The sequence below is a fragment of the Patagioenas fasciata genome, chromosome 13 (assembly GCF_037038585.1).
Source record: "Patagioenas fasciata isolate bPatFas1 chromosome 13, bPatFas1.hap1, whole genome shotgun sequence".
Lineage (NCBI taxonomy): Eukaryota > Metazoa > Chordata > Aves > Columbiformes > Columbidae > Patagioenas > Patagioenas fasciata.
The window spans coordinates 7,620,451-7,634,806 of record NC_092532.1 but is presented as its reverse complement, the minus strand read 5'-3'; the positions used below and the strand labels follow the sequence as shown (position 1 = coordinate 7,634,806).

The window sequence follows — 14,356 nt, the reverse complement described above, 5'->3', positions numbered from 1 at the left end:
TGATTCCATCAGATATATTTCCCAACAGGAACATATCCCGATTTATACCCTTCTGGCTTTTTTTTTTCCCCTCGCGGCTGAGGCAGGGCGCTGCCCCCGCGCCCGCGAAACCTGCGCCGCGGCTCCGCGCCCCCAGCCACTCGGGACCCACCTCACACCGAGGGGGCGGCCGATTTAATTAGATTTATCTCATCTATTTTGTTTTCTTGTAACTTTTGCATTTCGGCCGTAATTCCTCTCGCCGCCGGCCCCAGCGAGCCGGACGCGGAGACGAGGGGAGGGGATGTGTGCTTTAAGAAGGGCCGGGGCAGGATCTCCCAGGGTCGGGTCGCCGAGAAGGCGACACCGACGCCGCCCCACACCGTCCGTCCCTCCGGGACTCCGTCCCGGCGGCAGCGGCCGCAGCCTCCCTGTCGAACGGTGGGGCACTGGCTGAGCCTTCCCGAGCAACCACGGGAAGGACAAGAAGGGACGGAGCGGGCACGGAGCGCTCTCCCCGGTGCCTCCGGGGGAAATCACGGCAGGGCCGGGGGCCGGAGTCGGCGGGGGGGCGCACTACAGTACCCAGCAGGCCGTGGCCCCGCCAGTCCCGCCCCCGCCCCTCCCGACGTATAATTGGCTGTCCTCCCACCGGGAGTCGGTCCTCCCCTTCTTCTATTGGCCGAGCGAGCTGTCCATCAACACGGGGAGGAGGGGGTGTGGAGGGGCGGTGGCTGCACGCGGCGCTGTTGCCGGGGAGTCCGGAAGCGGTGCTGAAAGGACGGCACGCGGAGGCGCTGCGGGCCGAGGCAGCCGCTTCCCGGCCCAGCCCAGCCGGGCTCCGCTCCGCCTGTGGCAGCGGCGGGTCGGGCCGGCCCCGGCCGGCGAGGTGAGCAAGCGGGGCTGCAGCGCATCCCTCCGCAACGCGGGACGGCGGCGCCGTGGGTTCCCGTGGCGGCGCTGCCCCGCCGCGCTGCGGCGCCCCCTGCCGGGCGGGCGTAGCGCTGCCCGCGGACGGGCGCTCCTGGGGACGCGGTGGTGCCGGAGCCGCTTTCGGCCGCGGTCCCGGGGCCGGATTCCCCCGTACCGAGCCCCAGGGCACGACCGCGCCGTCCGGGACGGGCGCCGTAGTGAGGCGGCGATCGCGGGAGCGGCGTGCGGGAGCCCGGCGCGGCGAGCTGGGCCTCGGCACCCTCCTGGGTGCTGCTGGCGAGCAGCGCTTTGTCTGGCGCTTCCCTCCTTTCTCTTCACCACACTTTTTTTTTTTTTTTTTTTAAACTATTTTTTCTTTTTTTTTTTTTAAATGTTTGTTTTGGTTTTTGTTTTTCTTGCTTGGGAGTGTACGGTGTTTTCTCTTTTAAAACCCATGTGGTTCTGCCCCTGGTAGCCGGAAAGGCGTTCGTACGCTCTCTTACAGGCTCACTCCACACAGGTGTGCACTTTCATCAGTTTTCAGCTGCTCGGTGTCACTGATGTTTGTCCCTGGGTTAATTTTAGCCCTCGCTCTGAAGCGCCGCGTTTCTTTTTGCACTGAAAAGTACTTCTGTCACAATCCTCTGACAATGCCCCTTGTTCGAGGAGTGAGGTATCACCTGGTAAAGTTTTAGACATTTAATATTCATTTCATACGTGAGTAGAATGAGTAACTGCTTTTCCTTGCCTGTTTCTTTGTAGGGAGAAGCAGAAGTTTTAACTATCTTCCCATGGCATCTGACTTTTTTGAGGAGGAGGTAAGGTTAATGTCATGTAAAATTACCCTCTTTATTTCTGATGTTCTACTAATCTTGCTTCTGTAGGCGTGCATTTTGGAAGCTGTGGTGAGTTCATGCATACTTTCATGCATTGCAGCATAATACCAGAGCTGATTAATAAACGGTAGCGATAGGACTCTAAAGCCATCAGGACTGTGTCTATCAAACTGACATTTTCACTACATTATACCACGATTATTTTATTTGCAGTTTTAAAAGAACTGTAGATAATTCTTCGAGATATTGAAACATTTAGTTTATAGTTCTCTTGCTGTGGTTGTCACCTTCACTTTATATCAAATTTGAGACTCATTTCTTAAGGATGTCTCTATTTTCTGCTTTATTTGCACATTGATAGCTCTACTGAATGACTAGTCACAGCAACTTCTTCCTCTGATAGAAGCATATTAAAATGTGAAAGCCTAAGACTAATCTGCTTTGCAAGACTTTTCAGCTCTTTGATTAAAGGGCAATAAGAAGTTTGTTTCAAGACTCTTGTTTATGCAGTTTTTATCAGTTTTGTTAACAAATGTGTGGCTTGGGGATACATTCGCTTCTCTTGATTTTTACTTAAGGTATGTACATTTGAAGGTATGGATAAGTTCTTAATATCAGGTGTTTGCTTTGCAGCTGCCAGTGAAATGATGTAAGTGCAAGTTGATATTAACATTTTGTACTTTATTTATTTTTGTCATAATTTCTTGGAACCCTTAATGCAATAGAAGAAACATTGACCATTCACTTCTTTCTTAACAATGGGTAGGATTTACAGACTGGCTGTGCGCTCTTCACTGTATTTAAATTAAGGCTTGTGAATTTAATTTGAGCTTGTGTAAATAAATAATAAAGGTCACTATTTTTATAGCCCTCAGTCTGACGGACTGGTCCTGCAAAGCTGTTTAAAACGGTCTTTGCTTACTTTAGTAGTCCGGCTCCAGTAGGGTTTTTGACATGAGGGGAACTTGGGTTTGAAATGACTGCACAAAATGTGGTGACCCAAAATGTAGCGATATTTGAACTTGGATATTTGTTTTTCTACACTGGCTTCATTTGTGTAATTTCATTTAGGGTGTGCAAATATATGTGGTACAGTGTAAAATAACTTAATAAATGAGTGCATGAACATATAATAGGAGTCAGCTGTGAATATTTTCTGGGAGGGGGAAAAGGGGCAGGGTGATCTTCAAAATAACAGCAAACTGTATTTTAAAAGCACAGCCACTGTTAGTCTCTAACTGCAGGTGGCTTGTGGTGCATGGAGTTAAACTTGAGTATCTTGGATATGATACACCTTAATTTAATTACTTTAATAGCTACTTTCTGTTGAAAGTTTAAAATCTAACGATCCCACTTTTATTGCAGTATTTAAAGATCTAATCGTTCTTGTGTGTGTCTGAGATGTAAAACTTAGTGCAAGAAGAGGCAACAGATTGGTTCCGTCATACGATTTTGTTGGGTTTTTTTGAGAGTACTTAAAAGATTATGATGGATAATGCTGTCTTGCCAAAGAATGCCGACACAGGTGTTCATCATTATCTTAATTAAGATCCTGAGAAAATGTCATCTTTCGGCATGAATTATGAAGGGAGATGCATTAGGAGATCATTTCAACTTTTTTTTTCCTTCTTTTTACAGGGATAGATGAGAAGGAGGCTGTTTTCTCAAAACCTTTTTGATATTTCTTAATCAGAGTACCTGACCTTAGACACTTACTGAATAATTTGTTTCTCCAGTTCAATTTGTGAACATATTCCTGAGAGATCTGTATGTGAAGTTAAAGGGAATCTTAATAATAATAGTAATAATAATAATAATAATGATAATTCCACTCCTAGATACTCTGGTTTGTTTAAAGCTGTCCTCATAAACAAAATACTAAGATGACAGTGGAAATTGCTGCTGGAAACATCTGCTAGGAGGTGTTTTATATAGTGCATTTAAAAGTAGTAACAACTCATATAGTAACAGAACAAAATAAATATGTGTGAACTTTATCTTTTTTTAATTAAGCATAAAGAGAAAAAATTCCTTTTCACACCTTTGTACCACCATGGAAGTAAAAACTAATTAGCGTGCAAAAGAGGAAGGAGGAGCTTGTATTTTTCTCTGTTAAGTCAATACATTATTAGCTGAGCAAGAGCTAAAACAATGCAGCTGAGATATTGGCTGAAGCATCGGCAGTAAAACTTGGGGCTGCACTCCTGCAGATACTCATGTGCGTGTTGCTGCTGCTTCCCCGAGGTGAAGAGCCGGGGGTTCCAGGGTGAGAACTCGCCAGTGTTGGGTGGCTCTGGGCCTGGGTGAGTGACCCCGCAGAGCTCTGCAGGACGCCCCTCACTCCGCTGTTGTTTCTTGTGCCTGCACGTACTGTACCCGAGACTGCTTGTTGGCACTCGCTGCGTTTGTGCTCTGAGACTGAGGTGTAAACTTGTGAACACTTAGAATAACTCTGCTGTGTCTAGCAATTGGATATTCGGTGGCTTAGACAAACTTTTTTTCTCAGCAAGCCTTTGTATGTAAAATGACTTTTTGTCTGCTAAAAGAAAGCTGATTATCGGTTTCAGTCATTTTGAAATTGCATCAGCAAACCTGTTTAGTATGTGGAGTAGAACCATACACAGAAGTGCAGCTGGCAAGCCTTTTAAGCACGTAGTTATTGTATTGAACATGTAACTCCAAAGATCTTGACAGTATCGTGGGACAACCTGAAACTGTATTTCAGTTTCCTGCAATTAACTTAAACACCGTGATTTGCTTGAGTTTGTTGGCATAATATGAACTAAGTTAAGAATGTCTTTAAAGTTTATTTTGCTTACATTTCCATGGGCATAGGCAAAAAACAGGCTCTCCTAAAGGTTGACTTTAGCAGAAAAAAATGAAAACCTGCTCTTTTTCATGTCTAAACAAGTTTTTCACTTAAAGCAAGCCCCATCTACTGTTAGTTGACTCCTTTTTGTGGAAGAGGAGCACCTGAGTGGGAAGGATGGCTGTAGCTTCCCGTGCCATTTTATGGGACATACATGTGCCTATAGTTTTCCATACAGTGACAAATTCCCTTTTGACCGCAGGTGCTGCAGCATGGTGGGAACTCCTGGAGTGGGATTCTGGCCTTCAGTGTGGGGTTAGAGGTGGGCGACTTTTCATAGCAGCATCATGTTCAAAAGGGTTTGTATTTTATCTGCCGTACTTACATAAATTTGCAGTCCTTATGACCGGTGTTTGCGAGAGTTTGGTGTTACTTGTTTGAGTAGAAACCTAAAGTCAAGGACCCTTTCTAGCCTTACACCCAAAGAATTATTTTAGACAGTTCATAATTTCTCAACTTTATTAATATTAGAGCTTTTTAGTTTCTGGTCCTTAACATAGTTATGCAGATGCAAATGATTCTTAAAGCTGTTTTCTACAGGTTAAAGTGAATGAATTTGTAGAGCCAGAAAAGATTTGGTTTTCTGTTTTGTTTTGTTTTGGTTTTTACTGTATAAATGATTAAGGAAAAAAAACAAGCTGGTTCGACCTTCGAAAGTGAATGTGGGTCATTGTAACAGAGACTTTACTAACAAACTTGCGAGTGATCACTCTCTTACTCTGCCCGAAAGAGATGCTCTTTTTTTCTCTGACAGAGTGAAAAACTAGCTTTTTCTTTTCATAAGCACATCTTTTTCTCAGGATTTCTACTGCAGATCAAGAACTCAGTGCTTATCCCTGAAATATTCTCTGCTGGCATCTATAGAACTTTTCATGCCCTTCAGATTTAATTTTGTATAGAATAATGTGTGGTGTGATATGCAGGTCCTCTGTTTTCAATTAAGCTGTATTAGGTAACTATGCTCTTCTCTTTCATATCCCGTAGCAAAGTATCAATATCCAGATGGCAGTGTGCTGGGGTAAAATAGCTACAGGGTTGGCTGCTACTGTAAAACCAAGAACTAACGTTTTAGCCTGTGTGATAAATGACACTGGGCTTGCGACTCTTGGCGTATTGGAGTTGCACTAAATAACACTACAGTGCTGTTTATTACTGGTTTCATTAGATAATATGCAGCTATAAAACCTGCTTGAAGCTTTTATTAAGAATACTCTGTCATTATAAAAAGGTGCCTACAACTTCTTTATGATATTGGCGGTGCAAGAATTACTTTGCGCTGACCTCCCGGCTGTTGTGTAGGGGGGACCTTTCCCTCTCCCAGCTTCTGTGGGCCGTAGGTTATGTGGATGCCTCTTGGGAAGAGAGCATCTCCCTAGAGCCCAGGTTTCCGAAGTTATTTTTAAGGTATTCTTTTGCTTTTTCATAAGTTTATTTCTGTATTTAATTTCTTGCTTCAGTTAAAACTCAGCTGATATTCTCTGTGGTATAAACTGTGCTACCGTGTCCCTAAGTTAACTTTAAACTGAGCTTACCCAGATAGCTGTCTGAGAGGAGGCTGCAGGATCGCTGAGAGACTTTGATGCTGGCTGAGGTGATGATGGGAAGACTTGATAAAGGGACCAGGACATCCTTGTTCACATTGTATGACCCAGATGTGTTCATGTAACCTCCCTGCTTCTGTTTACCTCACTAGGGCCCTTTGCTTTTCTCAGAAATGTTTGAATTTAAATTGGTGTCCATACTCGTATTTAGACTGTTGTGCTTTTGAGCAAAAGCAAGTTATTAATACTATTACTGAATCATTAGATGAATACCATCAAATTTCCATATTTCACAGATCTTTGATTTCCATAGGCACCTGTTTATGCCGAGCTTCTGAGAAAATGCAGAACTGAACAGCATCCAGTGGGATGTGGCAATAACATAGTGTCTGTAGGATTTAATATATGTGCTAGATCAATGGGTGAAGAAACTCTGGCATTGCTCAATCTGTAATCCTTGTTTGCAAGAGAAACCTGCTGTCTCAATTAGTAACAAATAATATCTTTTGTTCCATTTTCCTGTTCCCATATGTCCATATTTTTGCCCTTACAGAATGTAGCCAAGAGAAGATGCAGTGAGGTCCATGATGAGGAAACTGGATGATCTCTTGAGGTCCTTTCCAATCCCTAACATTCTGTGGTTCTGTGTGAAAACGAATCCAGCAGTCCATCCCATCCTGTACCCGCCTGAGTACAGGGAGAGACCTCGTACAAAGCCAGAATGCGTCTGGGCTTGCAGCTCTTTTTAACCATATTAAGTCCTATTCAGCACTAATGGTAAGTAATTTGTTTTGTGTATGTTATGATTCATTAAGTAAGGCATTACAGCAGTGGTATTTTCCTTTGTGGTACTGGGTTCTGTCTCTAACAAAATGCAGAATTAATGTTTCCAGATACATCAGCTTTAATCCTGTTTCTGTTAAGAAAATCATGTGGTGCAGATGACAAGCATTGTAGTAAATATGCTTTTATTTTCTTCCTTTTTTGCCCTTTCCAGATGAGCTCAGCAAGACTAAGCTTTGCTTAGCAAAGCTAAAGAAGGGAAGAACTGTTGGAAGGCCAGAGCTATTTTGAAGTAGGATAATTCATCTTTTCGTAACACCCAAACATGAAGGCTGTAAAACTTCATCAGGTAGAGTATTGATAATAGTATACTATCAGTAATATTGCATGATGTAACTACACACTGCTTTATTGTTCGGTGATCACTGGGAGCTGCATTAAATAAATGAACATATGCTAGTGGCTTAAATGAACATCATGAGTGAAAACAATATATCAAGAAGGTAGGTACTAGAGGAAATACAACTAGCTTTTTTTAAGCCAGTGTCATCTTTTTTCAGCCCTTTCCATAATCTGTAGTTTTTTGATTTCTTGGGAAAGACGAAATGAAGAAAAAAACCTTTTCATTCAAGAACCTGAAGCTAGTTCAACTTCTTAACCAGAAAGACTTCACTGTCCTCATAGCTGTTACAGCATCTTAATGCTTTGTCCAGCAGAAAACAGCACTTGTGGCGCTGACCCATGAACTCTCCGTGAACATCTGTAGTGCCGCAGCATGTGCTGTTCTTTCTTCTTGGGGCTTCCCTTGTCAGGGAGCTGTTGTGAAATGTTTGGGGTGGCGCAGCCCTCTGTGACCTCTCGCATCCAAGGATGGACACCGCAAGTCTTTTTCTGTCTGGAATGTGTGCGAGCTCCCTCCAGAGCCCAATACTTCTCAAATGTTGCAAGAAAAGATGTGACAGTGTTGTCTGGAAGATGTGACTGACTCAATTGTTATTAGTGTTTATTAAATGCCTTACAATGGAGGGGAAGAGTTAGTGCCTTCATTTTTACAAATAGGAGAACTGGCATGTAGGAGGAATGGATCTCTTCTATCTTCTGTGATTCTTGACCCACCTAATTAGGTGATTGTCACAAGAAATAACAACCTGGCTCAGGGGAATGGCGCTGGGGAAAGCTGCCGACACGTTCAGTGTGGCACACGGCTTCCCCCCAGAACAACTTCATGTGGTGAGCGAGGGCTGGCCGGGGAGGGGGTTTAAAAGGGCTGATGAGCCTGAGGCTGTCTCTCCGTTGAATAGCTTCATTCTAGATCTCATCCAGGGAAAGAGTGAGGAACTGCTGCTCATTTCTAGGAGCCGCTCTTTTTGGCGATTACTCGCCCTCTGCCTCCTGCCGCCTCCTTTCCCAGCAGAGTGGCCTTTCCCCAGGAGAAGCTGATTCAGTTCACTGCTGGTATTTGCAGTTTCCCTGCCCTTACTTAGTCTCTCAGGCAGTAATCACTTCTTCTGCTCTAAGACTTCAGTTTCCTTTTTTTTTTTAGTGGTTTATTTTGCTAAGGAAGAGAGTCTGTCCAGCTGTTACAAACAATAGTGGGTTTGATGTGTATCAATAAAGAGTTAGAGATGTGTGTTTTCTGTGTAGACGATAAAGAGACTTAAAGCCTACTTTAAAGAAAGGCAAACCTTGGGGAGGTTTACTTAGATGTACAATATGCCCTATTCTTTCATTTTTAAAAACAGTATTAAGGGAGGTTTGTTTGGGTTTTGTTTTTTGTGGTTTTTTTTTTTTTTTTCCCAAGAAAAGAGAAAATAATTTCATCTTTTAGATTGCACTTTTTTTCTTAGCCTCACAGTTGTGAGATAAATATTCAGAAATATGACTTGGTAAGGTTAATGTGATTAAAATGAATATGTGATAACGGGCTCTGCACATTAAAGATTAAGAGCTCAAATTATAGACTCCAGAGTGGAACACTCCATGAGCATTTGCGATGTTGTTTGTGCAAGGAATGCGGACTTAGGCCCACGGTTGCAGTGGCACAAGAATTTCATCCTGTCTGCTGCTTTTTTTGTCTTGACTGATCTGCAGAGGAGTCTCTTGCACGCTGCAGTGTCAAGGTGAAAATGTAGTCTGGGGGGAGGCGAGGGGGTCAAATGAGGAAATAATTTCAGTCCAAGCATTAGAGTTACTCTATAAAAACAGATTAGTTTTACACAAATGATTCAGATTTACAAAGATCAGTTTATAGCATTTTGACTGTGCAGTGGTTAATTCTTTATGTATAAATTGATCATTTATACAAATGTAATTCCATATACAACAGTTAATCTCTTTGAGTGCAAGTTGACAATATATTATCAATTAATTTATGTAGGTTATGACTTGCTTTTCCTTGTACTGTGCAGTGGTTACCTACACTAAAGTTGAGTCAGTGTGTGCTTAATGAAAATTAGATGTGAAAAGTAACCTGTAGAGGACAAAGCAGCACTGAAATCCTTATTGCTCTTAAAAAGACAAAGCTACCTCAGACAATTCTCCTGTCTTAATCTCTTGAGAATTTGATGTGTAATTCTGTTAGGAGCAATTTGGAGTGGATGAAATTGAAATATTTGAAGAAATAATATTAGTACAAGATATTATTGCATAACTTCTGCGAAGCCCAGTTTTGTTTTAAAGTGCTTCGTGTTTTGAGAGGCTAATTGATAGACAATCTTCCATTGAGAAGGAAAAACACCTTGGACTTCTGTGGAGAGACAAGCCTGGCTGTTACATCTGTGAAATTTGCTAGTGTTGCAACCATTTAAATGAAGTGTTTGTTTACAGAGCAGCAATGGCATTTCTCCTCCTCTTCCTTGCGGTTTTGTCCAACTAGATGTTAGGAGTGGCAGTTGCAGTGGCTGCTAAGTGTTTAAATGATGACACCATTATGTGAAGTGATTTTGAAATGAGAGATTCCAGCCAAGAATTACATCTGCTCTCATCTCCTTCAAATCATACTCTCTGGCTGTGCAGATTATGATTGATTTGTTTGTGACAGATTGCAGGAAACAGTCATTGATTTTTCAATATTTTACCTTAAAATTATTTACAGTTGTAACCAAGGGGAGGTATTTCCATGGGCTGTCAGCCCCTGAAAGACTGGGATAATATTCCCTGCTCCCTGACAAGACAAATTACCCGTAATGAGTGCAGTAGCTGAAGGGTATACTTTTATTTTAAAATATGTCAATAACCCCAGTGACTAAACGAATATTGATTCAGCATAATGAAGCCTGAGTAATGTGAAAATGAGCTCTTCAAGGAGCATGGTAAAGACTGACTTTTTAGCTCGTAGCAAGAAGCTTTTCATTCTTTACTGTTAGGTGGTTGAAATGTTCAGTCTTAAACAAGTCATCCTTAAACAGTAGTAATATGTGGAGTAATGTAACAAAAGAACTTTTTTCCTCATTTTTAATTTTTTTTTTCCCCCAAATTCTTTTTCTTCAGTGCATTTCAGCAAATCGGGGCTTAAAGAGAAAAATGCAAGTTATCCAAGGCAGACATAGAATTACTATTGGTGTTAATGTCTTTTACAATAATATTCTTCAGCCAGCCTAATGATGTTTTTAAAGTAATCCAGCATATATGGGTATGGAAATGTATCTAGATAAAAACTTTAGATTTAATTTCATATTATTGGCTTGTTGGTCATGTTGATGTGTGTTCTGTGTGATCGGTCTAATATTCTTGTCCTTTAACAATTTAGAATAGCTGGTTTATGAGAACCTAGATATACTGTGTTAGAAAACTTGGTTACTGTGGTGCACGTTTTTCTTTCTGGTGCCTTGCAACACTGCATGCTTCTTACCAAATGAGAATTTTCAAATAGTAATTAATTTAAATTACCGTAATTTATGCAGTGCATTTATAGGTGTGGTGTGGAAAAGCATCTAATAGATTAATACAGATGCACTTCAATTGTTCAGGGTAAGGATTAGATTAAAGACCATGTTGAGGTACAATTTTTTTAACATTAAAAATATTGAACACTAAAAAGAATTCTCATCTGAAAGGATCAATTTGTCATTTGTATTCGAGAGCATTGTGCAGCATTGGGAAGGCTCTGTAAAAGCACTGGGTATAAATAGCGATGTGATCCAGACGTACACTAAAAGATATTTTCTTGGGGTGTTTGTGCGCAATGTGTCAATTATGAAATAATGTCATAGCCAGAAGCATTTAGTGAGCAAGTGAGCATGTTTGGGCACAAACACAACTCTCTTTTTTATTTTTCTGAGGACTGACTTCAATTGCATCCAAGTAGCTTGTGGAAATCTTCAGAAGGATGCTTTCCGATCAGCACACAGGTGATTTTTCCAAATGTCATCCCTTCAGCACAGTCAGAAAGTATTTCAGGATGCACTGGAGAACCTGTGGCACTGAGAGTTAAATGGCAGCTCTGCAATGTGAGAAATGCTCCTGTTTTTAACATTGCTAATTTTCGAAAGGGTGTGATGTACATTTGAGAGGGTTACAACTGTAAATAACTGTAGATTGAAACGACTTATTCGTAACATCTGGGATTCACAAAATATTGGAGAACCATTAATGGTGAGGGAGGGAGTAGTACCCTCAAATACATAGCAGTGATATCAGGAGGATTTGGGGCTCTTGGAAATTAAGGCTCAGTGTTATTTTACACAACCCACATTCTCTGCCTGTTCTCTTTGTTTCTGTACCTTTTGTTTCCTTGGCCAGCAGTGACAGTGGTGAGGAAGAGGGAGACTGTTCAGGGCTGGGTGCCAGTTCTGATGTAGACTGAAGGGCAAAAAAAAATGTTTCTTTTAACCACATCTCCTTTTCCTGGGTAACAGCTCTGTGGTACCAAACTGAACAGAAGCGGATACTGCTGGAGGTACTGCTGACAGCTAAGCCCAAGTGGGCTCTGCTTGCAAGACATCGGCTTGTTTCGTTTGCAAGACAGGTAACGTCTCTTCCTTCGCTGCCTTTCCCAAAGATGAGTTTGCTTATTAAATACTTGCCTGCCTGGTGTTCAGGCCTGAACTGTGTGCTTGGCACTGATGGCAATCGGTGCATTGTTGGCTGGAGAAAGCTCTGCGGGTGATAGCGGAGCTTTCTGGTGATGGTAACTTGGAAGCTCTTAAGCTTATTCACGCATCTCCTTTTAGTGTTAGAGCTGCTACAGTTGCTAGTCCACTTCCAGGTGACTATTGAGGAGAGAGGAAAAACAAACAAAATCAGTGAAACAGACAAAAAAACCCAAACCAAACAATGAGCCCAAATCATTACTCAGTTTAAAGTTCTTGTGGCATCTGGGATCTCTTAGGAGCAGAACATAAACCCAGTTGGTGTTCACTTAGGCAAAAGTAAAAGAGAACGCTGTGAAATGAAGGCCACAAGTAAGAACAGAGTAATCTCCTTTGTGGCAGAGAAGGAGATGTTGGTAAATCATGAAGGGCTAATATTTAAGGTTCGTATGTCCTTAGGCACTTGGAGACTTGCAAATTTTGACCATTTCAGTTCATTTCAAGCCTGACACGAAGACAGTGTCTGAGTATGTTCTTGTAGGGGGAAGGTGGTACAATGTTAATGGTGTGGGTGTTTTTGTGTCAGATCTCTATACCTATTTAATTGTCAGATTCCACTATAAATAAGATGGTAACCAAAACCAATGGTTGATTATTTTACTTTTCTCCCTATTTATTCTCTTTCTGTATTTTCTGCTTTATAGTTTTTAGTTGATGGAAGAGGTTTGAAAGGGGAGAAGGTGTGTAAATGTTATTGATGGAAATTGTTCTTACTGGCTAAGCCTTTCCCCCCTCCCTCAATTTGTTTGTTTGAAATCTAAGAACTAATATATGATGGAACCTGAACCAAAGCAGCCCATAAGTGGGCAGACAGCACTATGGAGAATTTGCAGTTCTCAATGACATGGTTAGTTGATGTCAGTTCTTTGTACCCTAGACTACATGTGTTGAAGTTGCTCTTTCTTTTTGGTTTAATTTATGAACAAATAATTGGTTTTTGTCCAGACCAATTCCATATATGCAGAATATTCACATTTTCTTGGAATGACCATATTATGTACTAAAAGCTTTCACTAACTTGAGTGATGTGATAGTATTGCAGTCTTTGATATGGTGACATATGGTTCATGGTGAACTTTTAGAGGGAGATAACACTAAAAGAATATGAGGAGGATCCCAGACACTTTGAATTTCACCTAACTGCTATGGCTAAAAAGGCATGGCTGACCATGGTGAAATTTGTGTCTGGAATTATGGAGACAGGCTGAGAAATATGTACTGAATTGATTGTTGATTATTTTCCTTTGTAAACACTGGGAATGGACGAATTGTGGTTTGCTCTGGCCTTTAAGGAGTGTCCACAGCGTCTTCCTTTTGTTTTTTTAACTTACCTTTTAATATGAAGTGTCATTCCCCAAATGAAGTGATGTCCTTGGGCTGGTGGCAACAGCTGGAGTTGCAGAATTCATAAATAATTCAGAGAGGGATAAAGGGTAGGGGATTTTTTTTTTTTGTCATTTGAATCTTTATTATGTGCACACATTTCATTTTAGATATGGCATCGTTTGAATTCATTCAGTATGATGATTGCACTGACCTGTCATATTTATTTTGATGTCCCTTCGAAGGACCATATGCTCTGTCCTCGGCATGAAAAAGGATGCAAGTTGCTAACCGAAAAGGCAGCTATGTTCCCGTAGGGATGAAGACCCTCGCTTCCCGTTGTCACGTCAGTCTGTGTTCAGCTGTGGTGCAGGGGAAGAAAGTGCAGTTGTTACATCAGGGCACTGATGCAACGGCAGCGTGGCCTGGCAAAAGGTGGAAGAAAGGGCAAAACCCGTTTGCATCAAGATGTTGTACGGCATGAGAACCTCAGCTGTCACTCAGGGCCAGCTGGTGCGAGGAACCTGGCATGTGGAAGATGGAAAAGATTAAAGCCAGCCAGAAATCTGCCAAGGTGGAGGTGTGCCATGGTAGCTTGATGTGGGAATGCAATTAATTACTTTGTCTGCTGGAGGTGGGGTTGCCATGCACACAGCCTTTGGGGACGCACAGGAGTTAGGCTGGTTCTGCAGGGCTCAGGGCTTTTCCTTTGACCCATCTGTGCTCTCCTTTCCTCTTAAAGGAGCTGCTTGCTTAGCCAGACATCATCTTGGATAATGGTTTTTGAGAAAACCTGCAGTTGTAGTTTTCCTCTTTGCTAATTCTTTTGTAACCAACTGTTGCATCTGGTCCTTCACTTATTTTGGCAGCATGTTTCTGGGGACAAGTGGTAAATATTCCAGAAGTTCCAGGTAAATCTACCAGTTTCAAGTTCAGCCATGTCCCATAACTAATGACTTGCATGATGATGAATGATTCCTACTGGTGAGTGCAGCGGCAGGATTAGCAATTCATTGGTGGGTA

General features: G+C 42.0%; 1 long non-coding RNA gene across 10 annotated transcripts in view; it reads left to right on the top strand.

Moving 5' to 3' along the window:
• Window positions 1-14,356, top strand: part of LOC136107394 (uncharacterized) — a 326,635-nt gene that overhangs the window by 303,838 nt on the left and 8,441 nt on the right. Inside the window, exons 1-8 of one of the 10 annotated variants that reach the window (XR_010652276.2) lie at window positions 741-868; window positions 1,654-1,709; window positions 4,799-4,895; window positions 6,691-6,914; window positions 7,135-7,269; window positions 11,201-11,269; window positions 11,777-11,886; window positions 13,579-13,913. This is a non-coding gene — a long non-coding RNA (uncharacterized lncRNA). Of the gene's footprint in view, window positions 1-740; window positions 869-1,373; window positions 1,565-1,653; window positions 1,710-4,798; window positions 4,896-6,690; window positions 6,915-7,134; window positions 11,369-11,776; window positions 11,887-13,578; window positions 13,914-14,356 lie in introns of those variants that run through there. The other 9 variants (XR_010652275.2, XR_011741317.1, XR_011741314.1 and 6 more) reach the window with 9 other exon arrangements.